The sequence below is a fragment of the Phoca vitulina genome, unplaced genomic scaffold (assembly GCF_004348235.1).
Source record: "Phoca vitulina isolate PV1807 unplaced genomic scaffold, GSC_HSeal_1.0 scaffold25, whole genome shotgun sequence".
Classification (NCBI taxonomy): domain Eukaryota; kingdom Metazoa; phylum Chordata; class Mammalia; order Carnivora; family Phocidae; genus Phoca; species Phoca vitulina.
Window position 1 is genome coordinate 37004183 of NW_022589728.1, and position 18296 is coordinate 37022478.

Sequence of the window (18296 nt, forward strand, 5' to 3'; positions counted from 1 at the left end):
TTTGCCAAATCCTTAATCTCCTTTATCCTCTTCCTTACTGTTTTTCCACAGCACTTATCACTTTATAGCATACAGCATAATTTACTTACTTAAGCTTACTGTCTACCTCTCCTCACTGCAGAGTAAGCTGCAAGAAAGCAAGGGTCTTTTTCAGTTTTGTTCATTGATGTGTCCCAAATACGTAGAACAGCGTGTAGCCCATAATAAATATGCAAAAATATTTGCTGAATGAATGGAAGTGGGAAGGGAAAGGATTCACTACCAGGGGTAGATACAGGTTTTGTTAGATCTGATGCTTATAAAATTTGGGAGGGCTCTCTATAAGAAAAAAAAATTTTTTTTAATATCTTATTTCTGCAAATTTTACAAAAACATGTTATAACTATGTGAACACACTTGTAGCCTGTGCCAGGGTATATGAATGGCCTTGAAAGTTAAGTTTCATTAGTTCCATGATAACGAAATTAGAGTTTTGACGATTACCAATTTTATGTTTTAGACATTGATAGATTTAGATTCAGATTTAGATATTCTTATCAAAGGATAGTAAAAACATTGCTCTGCGAAAGAAACAAGTTACAAATGGGATGTATACTATGATACCATTTGGTACAAAATGAACAGAAGGATATACAAAGTATATCTCTGGGTGGTGGGATCACAGGTGTGATTTCTTCCAATGTTTGTCTGTATTTTCTTTTTTTTTTTTTAAGATTTTATTTATTTATTTGACAGAGAGACAAGGAGAGAGGGAACACAAGCAGAGGGAGTGGGAGAGGTAGAAGCAAGCCTCCCGCGGAGCAGGGAGCCCGATGCGGGGCTCGGTCCCAGGACCCTGGGATCATGACCTGAGCCGAAGGCAGACGCTTAACGACTGAGCTACCCAGGCGCCCCGCTTGTCTGTATTTTCTAAATCGAATGAATATGGATTGCTTTCATCATGAGAAAAAAAAAAGTTGTAATTTTTAATTATAAAAACAGACCCAATTACAATTAGAAGGATGTGTTCTAATTCTTTTTAAAAGATTGATGTAGGGTTCCCTAAATTATTTATACTGTTTTCCCTCTTCCTGATGAAAAAATAACATACTTTTTTAAAGAACTGATCAAGGTTTGAGAACCCTTCTTGGTCATAGCTACAACTACTGCCTGCCCAACCCTTCCCCCCAAACCCCCCCATCTCTGCTCCTATCTCCCATCCCCCCAAAACACTCTAAAAAGTTAACCACACTAGCTAAGTGGCCCATAGAAGGTAAATAATACAATTCATTTCAAATGAAATTTAAAAAGAGTTAATATATATACAGATATTAGATCTCTCAGATCTGACCCCTTTATGTCAATAATAACATGGACATACAGACCTGGCAGGGAGATAATGGTCTACTCTTTGCACATATCCAGGTAGTTCTTAGCATTTCCAATTAGACTTCCTAGTTTTGTTTACAAATGGTTATTATTATTCTGAATTGTATTCACTAATTTAATGTAGCAAAAATGTTTTTAAATACAATTAGAAATAGGTTTAAGCAGCTTTTAAATACCAGAGTATTTCTGCCATTTGTTAAGAAACCACTTCTATTTTCAAATTGTGAGGGACTATCTCAGGACATTTTTAACCTACCAGGCTTTTGGCTGCTTTTCCTTTCTTTCCAATTCCAACTTTTGTTTCGAATAACCTAAAACTAAAATATTTCTCACATGGCAAAAATAACATTCTGAGTTAAATAAGTTACATAAAAAAATATCATTTTGGATGTTGCAAGCTTTTGCCTTTTCAAAAGGATTACAAGTTTTAATGCATGAAAGGAAGTAGAACCAACAAAAGAGATTGAGAAGGACTAAAAAGGTAAGAGGAAAATCAAGAGAGCATTAGATTAATCAAGCCGAGGAAAGAGTTTCAAAGAGAGGAAGGAGGGGTCATAGAAAAAGGCCAGGGAAAGAGGGTGCTTACTGCAGGTTCCCAGCGCCTTCCTCTGTCCCTGAAAATAGCCAGTTCTTCCCTAGCTGCTAGCTTCCTCCTTCCTTTCAAAGAATTGTTATGAGAACGGCAAGGAAGTTGAGGTACAATAGCATACATGGAAGAGCTTTGTAATCTGTAAAACACTGTGTACCTAATTAGGTGAAAAGTCTGCCTGTCTAGGTGATTCAGACATGTCTTCTCATGGAAAACAGTTACTACAACCCAGATCAGAGGTGACTGATGGGCTCCACTTCCGTGGCTGGGAGCTGTTATATGGGAGATATTTCACCAGCAAGTTCTTCAGAATTCACTATTCATGCTGCCGGTGTTTCATCACCAGTGATTCACTCCTTATTCTCTCATGTTTAGTTTCTCCCTTGACCTCAATGCTCCTGAGCTCCTAACATTGTGCATGGAGTTCTTTCAAACACTCAGACTTTAAAAGGACAGGTACAAAAAACAGTAGCAGAGGTATGAAATCAAAAGCAAATTGAGAGTTGTGGTCAGACCTCTGTGAATAATGCCAGCAATGCTGAAGCTTTAAATGAGGTTAGACTTGAAAAGAGGGGAACTAAAAAAAAAAAGAAAAAGAAAGGTGAGAGTTAATAAAGACAAAAGTGATTCCTTATCCTTACTGATGGTGATGTAATGTTCAACAGATTAAAAAAAAAAGTAGAATACATAACTTCCGTCTGACTTTCTTTTTTCCTATCAAGAAAAAGATATTCAATGAAAAGGTCCAAATAGGGGCGCCTGGGTGGCTCAGATGGTTGGGCATCTGCCTTCAGCTCTGGTCATGATCTCAGGTTCCTGGGATCGAGTCCCACATTGGGCTCCTTGCTTAGCAGGGAGCCTCTCCCTCTGCCTGCCACTCCCCCTGCTTGTACTCTCCCTCTCTCTCTCTCTGGCAAATAAATAAATAAAATCTTAAAAAAAGAAAAAGAATAGTTCCAAATACTTGAAAAGATAAACCAAACACATTTAACAGGGAAGTGAAGTCCATCTGATAGGTGAGGAATGATAAGACGATTTAGCTATTTTCAATGTTCAAGTGAAATAGTTTGCAAAGCACTGAAAGGAGTTGTCAGTGTCAGCAAAGGACTGCTGTCAGTAATCTTTGAAAAACTGCAAAGAATGGTTGAGATGCAAGAGAACTGGATATAGATATGCCCTAATTTAAGAACAAAGAAAAAAATTACCTCTTCTTAGAAACCACATGCGGGGAGAGGTTGCTGTGATTCCCAGTAGAACTTTCTAAGGATCCATTACCACAGAAGGGGGTCGATGGCTTCCTGCCAAAGCTGGCAGACTAAACACATGCACTTACCTCTCTTCCCAAATCCCAAAGAAATGTCAGAAGAGTAAAATTAAATAAAAATAAATCTAAGTAAGTTTTAGTTCAGAAGGCGGTTACTAATAGTCAATCAGAACAGTAAGAAATTTCTGGAATATATAGATGCTGAAATGAAACAGAGCTAGTAACCCACAAATCCAGACCATGAAAGAGAACTTTAAAAATACAAGCTTTCCCTTGAAAACCTAAATGTGACACCTGAAACCATAAAAATCCTAGAAGAGAACACAGGCAGTAATTTCTCTGGCATTGACCATAGCAACATTTTTCTAGATATGTCTACTGAGACAAGGGAAATAAAAGCAAAAAATAAATTATTGGGGCTACATCAAGATTAAAAGCTTCTGCACAGCAAAGGAAACAATCAACAAAATTAAAGGCAACCTCCTGAATGAGAGAAGATATTTGCAAATGACATATCTAAGAAAGGGTTAGTATCCAAAATCTATAAAGAGCTCAACACCCAAATGTATACACAATTCAACGTCAAAAATAATAATAATAATCCAATTAAAAAATGGGCAGAAGACAAGAACAGATATTTCTCCAAAGAGACACATGAAAAGATGCTCAACATTAATGAGCAACAGGGAAATGCAAATCAAAACTACAATGAGATATCACCTCACACCTGTCAGAATGGCTAAAATCAAAACCACAAGAATCAACAAGTGTTGACGAGGATGTGGAGAAAAAGGAACCCTCAGGTGGGAATGCAAATTGGTGTAGCCACTCTGGAAAACAGTATAGACTTTCCTCAGAAAGTTAGAAATAGAACTACCCTATGATCCAGTAATCATACTGCTAGGTATTAACCCCCAAAATACAAAAACATTAATTCAAAGGGAGACATGCACTCCTATGTTTATTGCAGCATTGTTTACAATAGCCAAAGTATGGAAGCAGCCCAAGTGTCCATCAACAGATGAATGGATAAAGAAGAAATGGTATATACGTACAATGGAATATTATTTAGCAATAAAAAAAGAGTGAAATCTTGCCATTAGCAACGACACGGATGGAGCTAGAGTATAATGTTAAGCAAAATAAGTCAGTCAGAGAAAGATAAATACGATATGATTTCACTCATATGTGGAATTTAAGAAACAAAACAAATGAGCAAAGGGAAAAAAAAAAAAAGGAAGTGAGACAAACCAAGAAACAGACTCTTAACTTTAGAGAACAAATTGATGGTTACCAGAAGGGAGATGGGTGGGGGATGGGTGAAATAGGTGATGGGGATTGAAGAGTACACTTATCATGATGAGCACTGAGTAATGTATAGAATTGTTGAATCACTATTTTGTATACCTGAAACTAATATAATACCATATGTTAACTATACTGGAATTAAAATTAAAAACTTAATAAAAAAATACAAGTTTTCCCAGCAGAATTCTACAAAAGCCTTACAATGAAAACAAGCAGAAGCTAGCTGGAATAAGTGAGCCCTGGGCTGGGGGTAGCTAACTAGTTAAGGAAAAGCTGGTCCTTATTCCACCTAATGCTGATTCTGATATATGCCCCAGGCTGTATATAGTCACTTTTCATGTGAAATTCTCTCAAAATGAACATCAAGTCCAGAGAATTAGGACCTCGTTACAGGCAAAGGAGAGCTGCATATCCTTTTTTCTTTTAAGACTTATTTATTTATTTGAGAGAGAGAAAGAGAAAGAGGTGGGGGAGGGGCAGAGGGAGAGAGAATCTCAAGCAGACTCCCCACTGAGCACAGAGCTGGACATGAGGCTCGGTCCCACACCCTGAGATCATGACCTGAGCCGATATCAAGAGCTGGCTGCTTAACTGACTGAGCCTTAGGTGCCCCAAGCCACATATCCTTAAAACAGACCATACTCACATCTTAAAGGAAAGCCCACAACCACTAAGTCAGAGCTGATTTACTCTAAACTTGAGCTTCTGGCCAGGAAAACAAGAATTCTTACTCTCTCCAGCCACCAATAATGTTCAAATTGAGATCTCACTTACAAATATGACCAAACAACCAAGAATCATCAAACAACCAAGAATATGAGAAGAAACGCACTGAACCCAACAAGCAGAAATAACCCCTGGGAAAACACAATATAGGACACAGAATAAAATGCTAAAATAAACATGTTTGATATCTTCAGAGAGATTCTAGAGGGTTCTGAGTCTATAAAAAAATTAAGTACAGAGAGCTACTAAACATTTAGGAAGATGTTTAAGATTATTCAAATATTTAAAATAAGAAAATGAGGAGAAAAAGGGAAGCAGTGATCACTCCAAGTCAGCATGAACTCATGAAGCACAAGTTGTCTCAATTGCTTCATTTCCTTTTTTACGAGGTCATCAGACTGGTAGATCGGGGAATACCAGTGGCATGGTGTGTCTGTCCAGAATCTAGCAGGCCATTAAATTGTTTCGTGACACAATACCCTGAAAACAAGTTATATCCTACCAGTGACTGACAATTCAACAAGCTAATAGAAGTTTGTATCACCTATTTTAAAAATCCCTAATTTATTTATATTTCCCTCCAGATTGTAAACTTCTTAAGATAAGAAACCATTTTTGCTTTATTGCATTCAGCCTCTCCCCATTGTCTATGGGATATTTAGTGAATGACAGATTCTCAATAAATATTTATGAAATGATAATTAAATTTAAGATTAATTATCACAGAGCCTCTGTTTAAAAGTATGTATGAGATGAAAAGCGAATAGCTAGCTTCTCCGTTCATTTGGAAACAATATAGGGGTTTTAGCTGATTGCTGACTTAATGTTGTCAACATTGTGGCATGGCTGACAAGAGAACCATAAGTAAAAGGCTATAGTAATGGACAAATAGGAACAGAAGAGTTGTGGTTGATTGTATTTTGCAAAGATGGCCACAACAATATCTCTTACCTCACGTGCTCTATTTACAATGTGACTGTGACTTTTGACACTCCACCCATTGAGAGGTAGGGTTTATGTTCCCTCCTCTGGAATCTGAGTGGGTTTGTTACTATGGCAGAAGTGCCACCATAGGACTTTCTAGGCTAGGTCTTAAAAGGCAATACAGCTTCTGCCTGGTTCTCTTGGGACACTTGATCTTGAGATCCGAGATGTTACATGGACAGCTCCAGTTGAGGTCTCAGTAGAGAGCCAGCATGAACTGCCAGACATGAGGGAACAAGCTTTCAGATGATTCTAGCTGTGGGCATCAAGTCATCCCAGCCTTCCTATCTTCCCAGCTGAGGTCTCACACATTGTGAAGAAGAGATAAGCCATCTGTTTAGGAAAAAGTCAGTTTTCCTCCTTCTGCGTAGGGTAAAACCCAGTTCTTTCCTAAGATGTGTTTCTTCCCTGTGTCTCTCCTTTAACACAGAGAACACTTCACTTCTGGTCACCAAATATGTGGAGGTTTTTCCTCACACCAAGCAATTCTCTGTGACACCAGCTGGGTGTCTTATAATTTAATTCAATTCTGACAGTATCTACTTGGAGATAACATCAGCTTCCACAGGTTAAAGGCTCAGTCCCACAAACTGCCCCCACTCCCTCCACACACACATACACACACACACACACACACACACACACACACACTTCCGATACCAGTTACAAGCCCGGGTTATCACCTGTACTTCCAAGCAACAATCTATAGATCAGAGGTTGCAACAATTCCCCCCTTATTGGGGTCAATTAATTTGCTAGGGCAGCTCACAGAACTCAGAGAAACACTTATATTTACCAGTTTATTAAAGGATATGATAAAGGATGCAGATGAACAGCCAGATGAAGAGATGCTTAGGGAGAGGTCTAAGAGAGTCCTGAGCACAGGAGCTTTTGTCTCTATGGAGTTGGGGATGCATCACCCTCCCAGTGTGGATGTGTTCACCAAAATGGAAGTTCCCTGAACCCCCTCCTATAGGGATTTTATGGAGGTTTCCTCATGTAGGCATGATCAATTATAAATCCCAAGTCCAGTCCCTTTCCCTTCTCTGGAGGATGGGGGACAGGGCTGAAAATTCCAAGGTTTTAATAATGGCTTGATCTTTCTGGTGACCGGCCCCCATTCAGGAGCCCATCCAGAGCTACCTCATTAGAACAAAAGATGCTCCCCATCTTCTTATCACTCAGGAACTTACAGGATTTTAGAAGCTTTGTCTGGGACAGGGTGAAAGACAACTATGAGAAATGCTCCTAGTGTTGTTATCACTGAAGGAATTACAAAGGTTTTAGGAGCTCTAAGCCAAGAACTAGGGGCAGAGGCATATATATATTTTTTTTTTTTTCTATTATCCCACATCATCTTTCGGTACTCTTTTCAAATCTCTGACCCACAGAATCTGTGGGCATAACAAAGTAGTTTTCTGTACCATTAAGTTTGGGATGGTTTGTTATGCCGCCATCAATAACTGGAAAGATAAGAAAATGGATGTGCAAGTTGTGATCTCTTTACTTGATGGCCACAGTAAGAAGGCTTTTGTATTGAAATACAAATAGAATGTATGTTATTATTCATTTATTCATTCAAGAAACATTTTACTATGTCGTAAAGGCTGTTCTGAGGATACAACACTAAACAAAACAAAGTCTCTACGCAAAGTCCTCTGCCTGGCCTGTGTATTTTGGTGTCCCCGTGTTCAGTGTTTAATTATCTTGGCTTTAACCTCTGATGGTGTCCAGAATTCTATCTTCAGCTTTGATCTCTATCTTGAGCTCCAGATTTATATATTTGAATACTTACCTGTTCTTTTCCATTGGGTATCCCACAGGCACCCCAAACTGCTAGTTAATGGTGCTAATACCTACACATCCAGTCCAGAGCCAACAACCTAGAAATCAGTGGAGATTTCTCTCTCAGTCCTCACCTCCCACCACTGGACAGCCCTTGTCTGCACAAAGAGGCCGCTGAGCCCACCTCCTGTCACCTGAGTCCATCCCTTGTGTCTGTCCCACCACCATTGCCTGGTTCCTGTCATCATCATTTCTTCCTTGGGTTCCTTGATCTTCCTGCCACCATATTACCTCAAATTTACACTATAAATGCTGTTGTGTTCTTTCATAATATACAAATATGATTATGTTACCCTCTTGTTGAAATTCCTTCACTTATTCTCTTCAGAAAAAGGCCCAAGATTCTGGTCATTGCCGTATAATGGTGGGAAGTCACAAAACAACATGCATGGTATGATCCCACTTATATATTTACACACAAATAACCATATGTCTATATACATGTAGAAAGATACTGGACGTTCAATAAAATGCCAATAGTTGTCATCTCAGAATGGAGAGAGCGCAACTGATTTTTACTTTTTTCTTTATACTTCTATATATTGTTATAATACCTATAATCTCAGAATTTTTTTCAAAAAATAAACACATTTCACTTTTACAGAAATAATAGAACATTAAAAATATTAAATAAAGAGACTCTTCATTATCTGGCCTTGGCTTATTCAGCTTTCTCGTTTCTCTTATCTCTTGTCCTAGTCCTTACCTGAGCCCCTGCTTCATACTATATTGGTCACCTCCATTCACTCAGAAAACCATGCTCTTTCAAGTGTTCACACATCCAGCTTCTTCTGCCCAGAAGGCACTTTACTCACTCTGTCTTTGCCTGTCTGATCTCTACTCTACTCATTTATCAGGTTCAGGCCAGGTATTGACTCTTCCGGGAGGCTTTTTCTAACCAATCCCTTCTCTGAGTTCCCATGTTGACTTCTACTAACACTTACCACACTACCTCATAACTATCTTTGGCCCCCATCTTTGTGGTGAATCCAACCCCAGGTATCCACAGATCCTGTACAACACTGACACACTGAAATTATTCCATACAATGCTTCCCAAGGAAATCCATGAAGCACTGTTTGGGAAGATAAGAGCTTAAGGGCAAAGGTTTTAGTATTTCACTCCCTGGGCTCAAATTTCCGGTTTTGTCATTTGCCAGCTGTGGATATCTAGACAAGTTACTTAAGCTTTCTGTACCTGAGTTGCCATATCTATAAGGTGAAAATAATACTAACCGTATCATTGGATTGTTGTGAAGATTAAGTAATGTCAAGTGTGAACAAGTTTCAATAGAGTAGGCATTTAATAAATGGTTATTATTATTATTGTTGTTATTATTATTTGCTGTCCCTCATTGACCTGTAATCCCCTTGAGAGCAGGGCTGTGTCCTTTAAAACTGTATCCCCAGAATCTTGGATATAATAGGTGTTTAATGGTTTGACGAATAGCTGTATGAACTCATATATTCTTGACTGTTCTGAAGAATATTTTCCCTTTATTTAATAATTACTTCACGATTATTTTCTCCCTGGAATCAGTCCTCCACTAAGAGCAGCAGGAGAGAGCCTGCAATAATGGAAAACCCTCATCTCTTTCCCAGAGGTTTCCCAATGCCCAGAAAACCACACCCAGATTTGAGGGCACATGGCTGATTGTGCCCCTTTCTTTCCTTTAGAATGTCCTTTGCTGCCACCCCCTCTGATGTGTATTATATTGTCCTGAATCTGAACATGTCTCTCTTCATTCCTATGTCTTTCCTCCTCTGCCCATACTCCTCATCTTTGATGAGAGGTGTTGAATAATAGCAAAAAGAGTCACACAGGAATGTGCAGAGACATCCAATCCAGCCCTGGGTTTCTGGAATAAGACCTGCCTCAGACCATTCAAAGGAAATAGTGATTCCCATGAAGCCCTAATGAAAGGATCCTATTCAGTGGCCCATTGGGACCTTCAGAAAGGAGTTAAATATGCTTCTCCTGTTCTCATTCCTGGTCACTTAAGGCCCATTTGAAATATAATTTTTGTGAATTTGTAGGAAAGATGAAATGAGATTACAAATGACTATTTTGACAAATGATGACGACAAATGATAATTTTGAAAAATTAAAATGTGTACATTCTTATGTTAAATTTTGAGAATACATTATCCTGTGTCTTCAGGTAATCAAAACTGGTGATTTTTACCAATTTTAATTTTAAATGCCAAATTTTCCTAAATTAAACATAAGAAAATCTGAGAATAAGTTTCTTTGTGTCATATTCTTAGAAGTATCTGGGCCTATTAATTTTGGCAAAATCAGAGACTTGGGAAATATTTTGACAGTAACCAGGAAACCTCTGGCGAACACTGAGCCTGGAGTCCTCTCCCATAACAGGAGTAACCATGAGGATGAAAGAGCTGGGATCTTCCCATTCTCCATTCAGGAGAATGGTCTGCCTAAGATGCCCCAATATCACACAAGTGCATTATAATATTTTTAAGTTAGTTACTGAGAGATGCATATAGTGTACTTTATACTCCACAATAATTTTCCTGAGTTAAATGTCTGCCAAGGAAGTGGTGTTTTAGCTAATCCTTAAGGAGAGTGACAGAGAGGATTGGGGTGCATGCCAATCTAGGAAGGAAGAATGGGAGGATAGAAGGAGAGAAAGGGAGAGAGGGAGAAGGAAGGGGTAGAGGAGAGATAAACTATGTCTGAGGACAGTGAATAAACCAATTTGAAACAGTAAAGAATTTATATTCAAAATAGTGGGGTGTTACATTTGTAAAAGTGAGTCTCAGAAAGACTGTCAAGAAATTTTAGCCATGTGCAAAAGAGTTTGACTCCATTGAGTCAACAGGATGAGGGAGGAACAAACATGGCTTTTGTTTTGTTATTGAGGAGACTCTAACAAACCTCATTCTTCAAATAAAAAAGCTTTATTTAAGAAAGCCTGGTGATGAGAGACCTAGGTATAATAACAGCACAGGAACTGGCCTCTGCCTTCTTCATCGGACAGTACATCATACTGCTTGGGTTTTGCTATATGTCAAGAGCTTATTTAGTCCTACAAAGTAGGTACTGTTATTATTTATCCTCATTTTGCAGACACAGTTAACCAACTTGCCCAAGATCACCCAGCTTGCAGGGGTCGGAACCAGAACATGAACCTGGGCAGTGTGAATCCAGGTCATTAGCTCCTATCACCGCACTGCTTCCTCCTCCAGGCCCTGTGAGTAGGGCAGTAACAGGAGAAGATGGGGCTTTTTGGAAATGTCATTCTGGTGCTAAGGTAGGGGAATGATAGGAGGGAAACAGCAAGTGTCCAATAGTTGTTTCTGTTCTAGTCATGATTTTAGCTTGCAATTTTCTTATATTTAATTATGAATACAAATTTTGAGAATAGTTGATGAGTTGTTTTGGTCTAGAAAATCAAAACTCACAACCAGTACCATGTTGGTCTCTTTGGACTTTTTAAAACACATTAAAACGACATGAACAGGCAGATAGTCTCACCTTTGCTATCCTGCCGGCTGCGCCCTTGCAGTGTATTCAATGAACGTCTCTACCTTGTTCTACCTTGGGTGAATTCTTTCACCACTGTGCTGCTGGCCTCCACCCAATCAGGTTGCCCCACATTTGGTGGCCCTCATGGGGAATTTCTGCTGACTTGGGGCTTTCCCCGGATTCTCCAGGAATTTCTTGGGACTTTCCCTCAGTGGACAGACTCCAGTACTCCTTGGGGAACCGATAACCTCTGGCTGAGGTTACTCCTTGGTGAGGATCTGAAGCCCCAGAGGGAACCAGCTGGACCACCCTTTCCTAAAAGGGTGAGGGATTTCCCCTCTTACCCTTCAGAGGGATCCTTCTCTCCCTCTCCTTTTTCTTTTTGGCCCTTCAGGGGTTTAACCCTAGTACTCCTCAAACAACTAAGGTCTCTGGCCAGGACGACTCCCCCATGTGGTCTGAAGGTCTGAGGGCTAACAGGGGGACTGCCTGCACCTGGGAGGGTGAAAGATGCCTTTTCTCTCCTCCCCCCTGCCCCCTCTGTCTGCAGCTCGTCCAAAGCAAATCTGCACACCTTAGGGACTCGCTTGGGACCCTTTCCTGATGCTGGCTGACTCTCAACCATCTTGCTTCTTTCCCACCTCTCCTCTTCCTTCGTTTCTGCGAATCCAGCCACCATCTTGATCTGCGAGCAAAACACCTTCGTATGCGTCTGCGTGAATCGGACAACTCCATACAGGAATGCTGATTCAACAAGGATTCTGCCCATACCATGGGACGGTCCCGTCCTCCTAAATCCCATGGACCTAGCCACCAGGGAATTTCGCTCAAATCGCTGGTATGGTCTAAAACCGGACAGAACCCCTGACGGACCGACAGGTTTCGGCAGGGCTAGCACGCCCTACTCCTCCCCGAAGCCCCCACCTTCCAGCATGAAGCAGCTACTGAAGCTGAGACCTGTGCCCAAATGCCAAAGATTTGTCACTGTCGATCTGTGGGGCGGGGCGGGGCGGGGGTGGGGGACGTAAAGGCCACTCTTAGGCAATGGGCTTGAGCAACAGAAACCTGAGTAAGGTAAAAGGGCCCACAGTGACCATCAGGCTAAATGCAAACAGGTTCATTAGGCGACCCACCTCAAAATAGCCATTAGGCTCTAGCTGACCAATGGGCTACTTATAACCCAGCACAGGTACCAAAAAAGGAAATTCCATAGGTACCCATGCCTCCCTATTTCCTTATCCCCCCCCAACTACAGCGCATACCCCACCACCTCCTGACAGCCTCTCCTTTGCTGTCCTGCCGACTTCTCCCTTGCAGTGCAGTCAATAAACTTTTATCTCCTTAAAAGAAGAAGAAGAAGAAGAAGGCATAAACATAGCCCTAATGATTCGTCACTAAGAGATGCTTCGTGATCTCTGTTTTATTTTTCCTGTAGTGGTAACAGTTATTCCCTCCAGATCCGTGGAGCTACCCTCATCTTACTCTCAGCATGCAGATGAAGGAGACCCCTATCTGACAAATAGGGAAGGTTGGACATCAAGGTGAGTATATTGGAATAGAGCTGGTGTGTGTGTGTGTATGTGGGCGTCTTATACAAAGTGAGCTGGAGTATTGTCTTTTTTACACTATGCTATAATCACATGAAACATTTTCCCTTATTATAATTTCCATTTTTAGTGATCTTTTCAAATTACAGTTTTATAACTTTCTTAGTAAAATTTCTGGCTCGAGAAATATCTGTTGTATAAAATAAAGTGGAGTGGAAAGTAACTGAATTAAATGGAATTAAAGATAATTGGATCACATTGTGAAATATATACACTATCGAGGTTCTTAAATGCCTCTCTCTTGTGTCACTAGAGGGAGCTCAGCACTTAATTTGTGTTCTGAAAGAGCGGCACACCGGTAATCGCATCACAAGGGCAGTTTGCATCCTGGTGGGCTGCGTGGAAGGGGCGTCTAAACAAACCAAGGCCAGGGGCGCCTGGGCGGCTCAGTCGTTAAGTGTCTGCCTTGGGCTCAGGTCATGATCCCAGGATGCTGGGATCTAGCCCCACATAGAGCCCCACATCAGGCTCCCTGCTTGGCGGGAAGCCTGCTTCTCCCTCTCCCACTCCCCCTGCTTGTGTTCCAGCTCTCGCTGTGTCTCTCTCTGTCAAATAAATAAATAAAATCTTAAAAAAAAAGATTTTTAAGTAAACCAAGGCCATTATTTTTCTTAGAAAATGAAAGTGATTGAAAGCATTAGCTCTCATGCTTTTCATGGTATTTGGGGCAAGTGGAAATGCCTGTGTCTCTGAGCGCCACTGTCAAAATAGCGCACACACTTCTTTGAATGCCCCTCTGAAATGGCTCATGCTCTTTGCAACGGTCCAAAATGGAATGGATGAGTAAAGATTGGAGCACAATGCATGAAAGGTGCCTCAGCCCCCTGCCTCCAGAGGAAGGTCTATGCAGGGCGGTCAGTACAATACCCACAGGAACAAGATCTGGCCCTCAGATGATGCTCCACCTTTAAATCTGCAGTATTATTATAATATGTGAACTGCCCATAAATACACCTCTTGTGATAGATGCATTTTTTTAAAAAAACGAGGGAGACCTCAATTTTGTCACCACTATTTACGGCCAAAAGCCAGTGAACTTTGTACTCAAGCTGTCAAAAAAAAAGATTAAATGAGACTCTTAGAAGACAGTAAGCATTCACCAAGTTCTGCAGCTGAGGGATTTTGAACAAAAATAAAGGACAGCTCTGGGCCTCATAGAAATAATTGGATGAGCCTTGTAAATAAGAATGAGAAGGATATTAGCATCACACGTATGTTTTCACAAGCCGCATTTGTAGTGAAGAAATAAAATATAATGGAAATAAGAGTTGTAGGTATTCCTTTCTACTTTCCAGGCAGGAGTCAGTAAATATGAGCCTCAAGTCTCTCAGGACATGGTTATTTGCATGTCCTGGGGAAAAGGCTAAGGTTGATAAAATCACAGACCTTTGCATTTGGAAGGAACCCAGGAGCCTTTGTCTACCCCTCCTGCACACGGAAGTCCTTTTGCTGCCTCTGGACCCTTGCGGTGCTCAGGTACGTGGGGGAGATCCCCCCGCCCACTAAGGCAGACTCGTCTCTTACTGGATGGCCCTAATTCTGCAAAAGGAACTCTTCTATCTTCACAACTTCATTTTTCTGCTCTTTAACATTGTACTTTTATTCTGCTTCTGCCCTCTGGCTGGAGGTAAGAAGTCTTTTTTCTTATTCTCAGGAAAGGCATTGAATCTGAACATGGACATTATGTCCTTTCTTCTTTCCCAGCGCGACACTCTTTCCCACCACAACTTCTTATATCCAGCCAAAATAGTACAAGCTTGTTTGCAACATTTGTTATTAAAATACATTTTTATCATTCTTCCCTTGGGATAAAACTTTGTAGAAAAACTAGAAAATTCAGACATGTCAAACAAAGAAAAATAAACTTACTGCTCAGAATCTATGTTTCTATGTCAATATATACGTCTTTATTAAATATGTTCACAAAGATAGACTATCACCCATTTTGTTCAAAAACCTTTTTTTATGTAACCAACCAATAAATCATCTATAAGAACATTTTTAGCGTTGAATAGTACTCCATTGTGTGCTTGTAGCATCTGTATTTAAATAATTCACCACTGTTGGATAGTTTGTAGTCTTGCATTTTGGCTATTAGAAAAATCACTAAAAAATTCTCACAGATACATTATTTGCAAGACACTTGTGTTATTTTCTTACGTTTTAGTTTCTTATTTTTTAGAAATTAAGATCTTTCCATCTTTTCGAAAATAATTGTTTCAAAAAACAAACAAAAAAAGTAAAATATGTTTACTTCCTCAGTAACTTCTTACGGAACATTGTCCAAATCTATCATGATCTTCACCAATCTTAAAATTGAGAAATTTATTTCTGTCTGAACACTTTTTCTGAAAAGACATCCCCTCCCCCCAGTGCCAATCTTTTAGGTTTCCTGAGCCCTTGGTCTAGGTTAGGTCTCTGTCATAATGCCTCATGATACTTTTTACTTGTCCTTCATGGTATTTTTCATGATTGTAATTACATGGTTCACTGTGTGATGATTGTGTAACTCTGTTGGCCTGTTAAAATCACAAGGACAGAAATCGTGCCTGCTAATTCAGCACAGTGTCTACAGTGACTACTAACACAGTGCCTAGCAAAAAACACGTACTCAAAACCTTTCTTGAATAAATGGAAAGGGTCGTAGATTTTAAGTGGTGGCAGACTAATAGAGTTCACCATCTCAGGTAGATAAGAGTCTATATTCTGAGTCCTTGTTCTATAGGGCTGGCAGAAAATTCACCACAGCACATTGAGGGGTTTCTACATCTTGCCTACCTCCCCACCTCCTGAGCCATAGTTACTGGATCCCACACAGGGCAGAGGCATTCAAAGAGGAACTGGTCGTCCGTCCTCTGTTCCTTTCTGCATGGCCTCATCAGGTCTCAGGCTCATTCCAGCTTCTGTGACATATCTGGGACATGTGAACCTTCTCATAAGGCTGCCTGCACAATGGTCTGCATCCGCAAAATCAATTTCTCAAACTCCATGTGCATAAGAATCACTTGAGGGCCATTATAAAAATGCAGGTCCCTGGACTCCACGCTCAGATATTCTAATACAGCAGGTCTGGGGTAAAGTGCAGGGATCTGTCCTTTTCACAAGTACCACGTGACCAAGGTGACCATAAATCAGGTAGATTACAAGTTGAGAAACATTAATAAAGGATGTTTTTTAAAAATATTTGCCGATTATCATTTCATCCCCTCAGTTATATTTTAAAGTAAGGAGGACCAGGATTGTTTTCATCTTATAGACGAGGAGGTTGAGTTTTCAGAAGATGCAGGGGCAGCCCAGATCTTTCCTATAGGATGGCCCTGTAATGATCAGAGAGACTGAGTTTATCTTAGACATAAAATACATATGTATTTATTCACCAAACTGTATATTCCTTGAGGACAGCAAGTCTTACTCATTTTCATATTTCCAGTACTTAACAAAGCACAATAAATATTTAATGAAAGAGCTGATTTCTGAATATCTAATAATTCATTTTTTTAAAATTTTATTATGTTATGTTAGTCACCATACAATACATCATTGGTTTTTGATGTGGTGATCCACGATCCATTGTTTTCGTATAACACCCAGTGCTCCATGCAGTACGTGCCCTCCTTAATACCCATCACCGGGCTAACCAATCCCCCCTCCCCCCTCCCTTCTAAAACCCTGTTTGTTTCTCAGAGTCCATAGTCTCTCATGATTCATCTCTCCCTCTGATTCCCCCCCTTCATTTTTCCCTTCCTTCTCCGAATGTCCTCCATGCTATTCCTTATGTTCCACAAATAAGTGAAACCATGTGATAATTGACTTTCTCTGCTTGACTTATTTCACTTAGCATAATCTCCTCCAGTCCCATCCATGTTGATGTAAAAGTTGGGTATTCATCCTTTCTGATGGCTGAGTAATATTCCATTGTATATATGGGCCACATCTTCTTTATCCATTCATCTGTTGAAGGGCATCTCGGCTCTTTCCACAGTTTGGCTATTGCGGACATTGCTGCTATGAACATTGGGGTGCATATGGCCCTTCTTTTCACTACATCTGTGTCTTTGGGGTAAATACCCAGGAGTGCAATTGCTGGGTCATAGGGTAGCTCTATTTTTAAGTTTTTGAGGAACCTCCACACTGTTTTCCAAAGTGGCTGTACCAACTTGCATTCCCACCAACAGTGTAAGAGGGTTCCCCTTTCTCCACAACCTCTCCAACATTTGTTGTTTCTTTCCCTGTCCATTTTTGCCATTCTAACTGGTGTAAGGTGGTATCTCAATGTGGTTTTTGAATATCTAATAATTCAAACAAAGCACCCTTTGAAACATTTTTAGTTTTTCTCAATCAACAAAAGTTCTGTAAAACAAAAACAAAAACCTTCAAGCTACAGTGTTCAGAAAATATAAACCTTTCTTTGTTTCTTAATAGCTGAGCTAAAAGTAACTTTCTCACAGTTGGGGAAAGATCATGAGGTCACCCAATTCCACCCTGGAATGGAATGCCCCCTTGTTGCTTGTTCACAGAACTGATGATGCCAACAATCCTTTGTCTTTGGTATAATCAAACTCTGAAGTTCGTCCAGGCCTCTAGGTCCAGGCTGCCAATGCTGGCAGCCTCTCTTCCAGATAACCGACTCAGTTCTGCTGACTCAGAAAATCAACTCCCAGAGTCCCATAGGGCCCCTATTCAGATGGGACCAGTTTCTTAACCTTTTTTTGTGGGGGAGGGGGAGACACAAAACCCTCTGAAATAAAAGGGGATTCATATGAATCCTGCAGCTTATGTCAATGGACACCTAAAACGAGATTGTAAAACTATTTTGCAAACCCTAATATTTTATGATTACCCTTATAAGATATTTTCTACTGGAAATAATTTGTCATGGGCAAGAGTATAGCTTTAAATGGCTTATCTAATAAACTGAGAGACAACAGAGTGATTGTTAATGTGCATTATGACCCCAAACATAGTTTATTCAGCAGCAGCTCGTTCAAGGCTATTCTTTTCATTCTACTGTTGGCAGTGGAACATTTGAGGAAAGCTTGTATTCCATCAAAGGTAAACATAGCTTCAAATGGAAGGAAATTTGGTCCAGAGGTTGTATAATGATAGTGCTTACTGC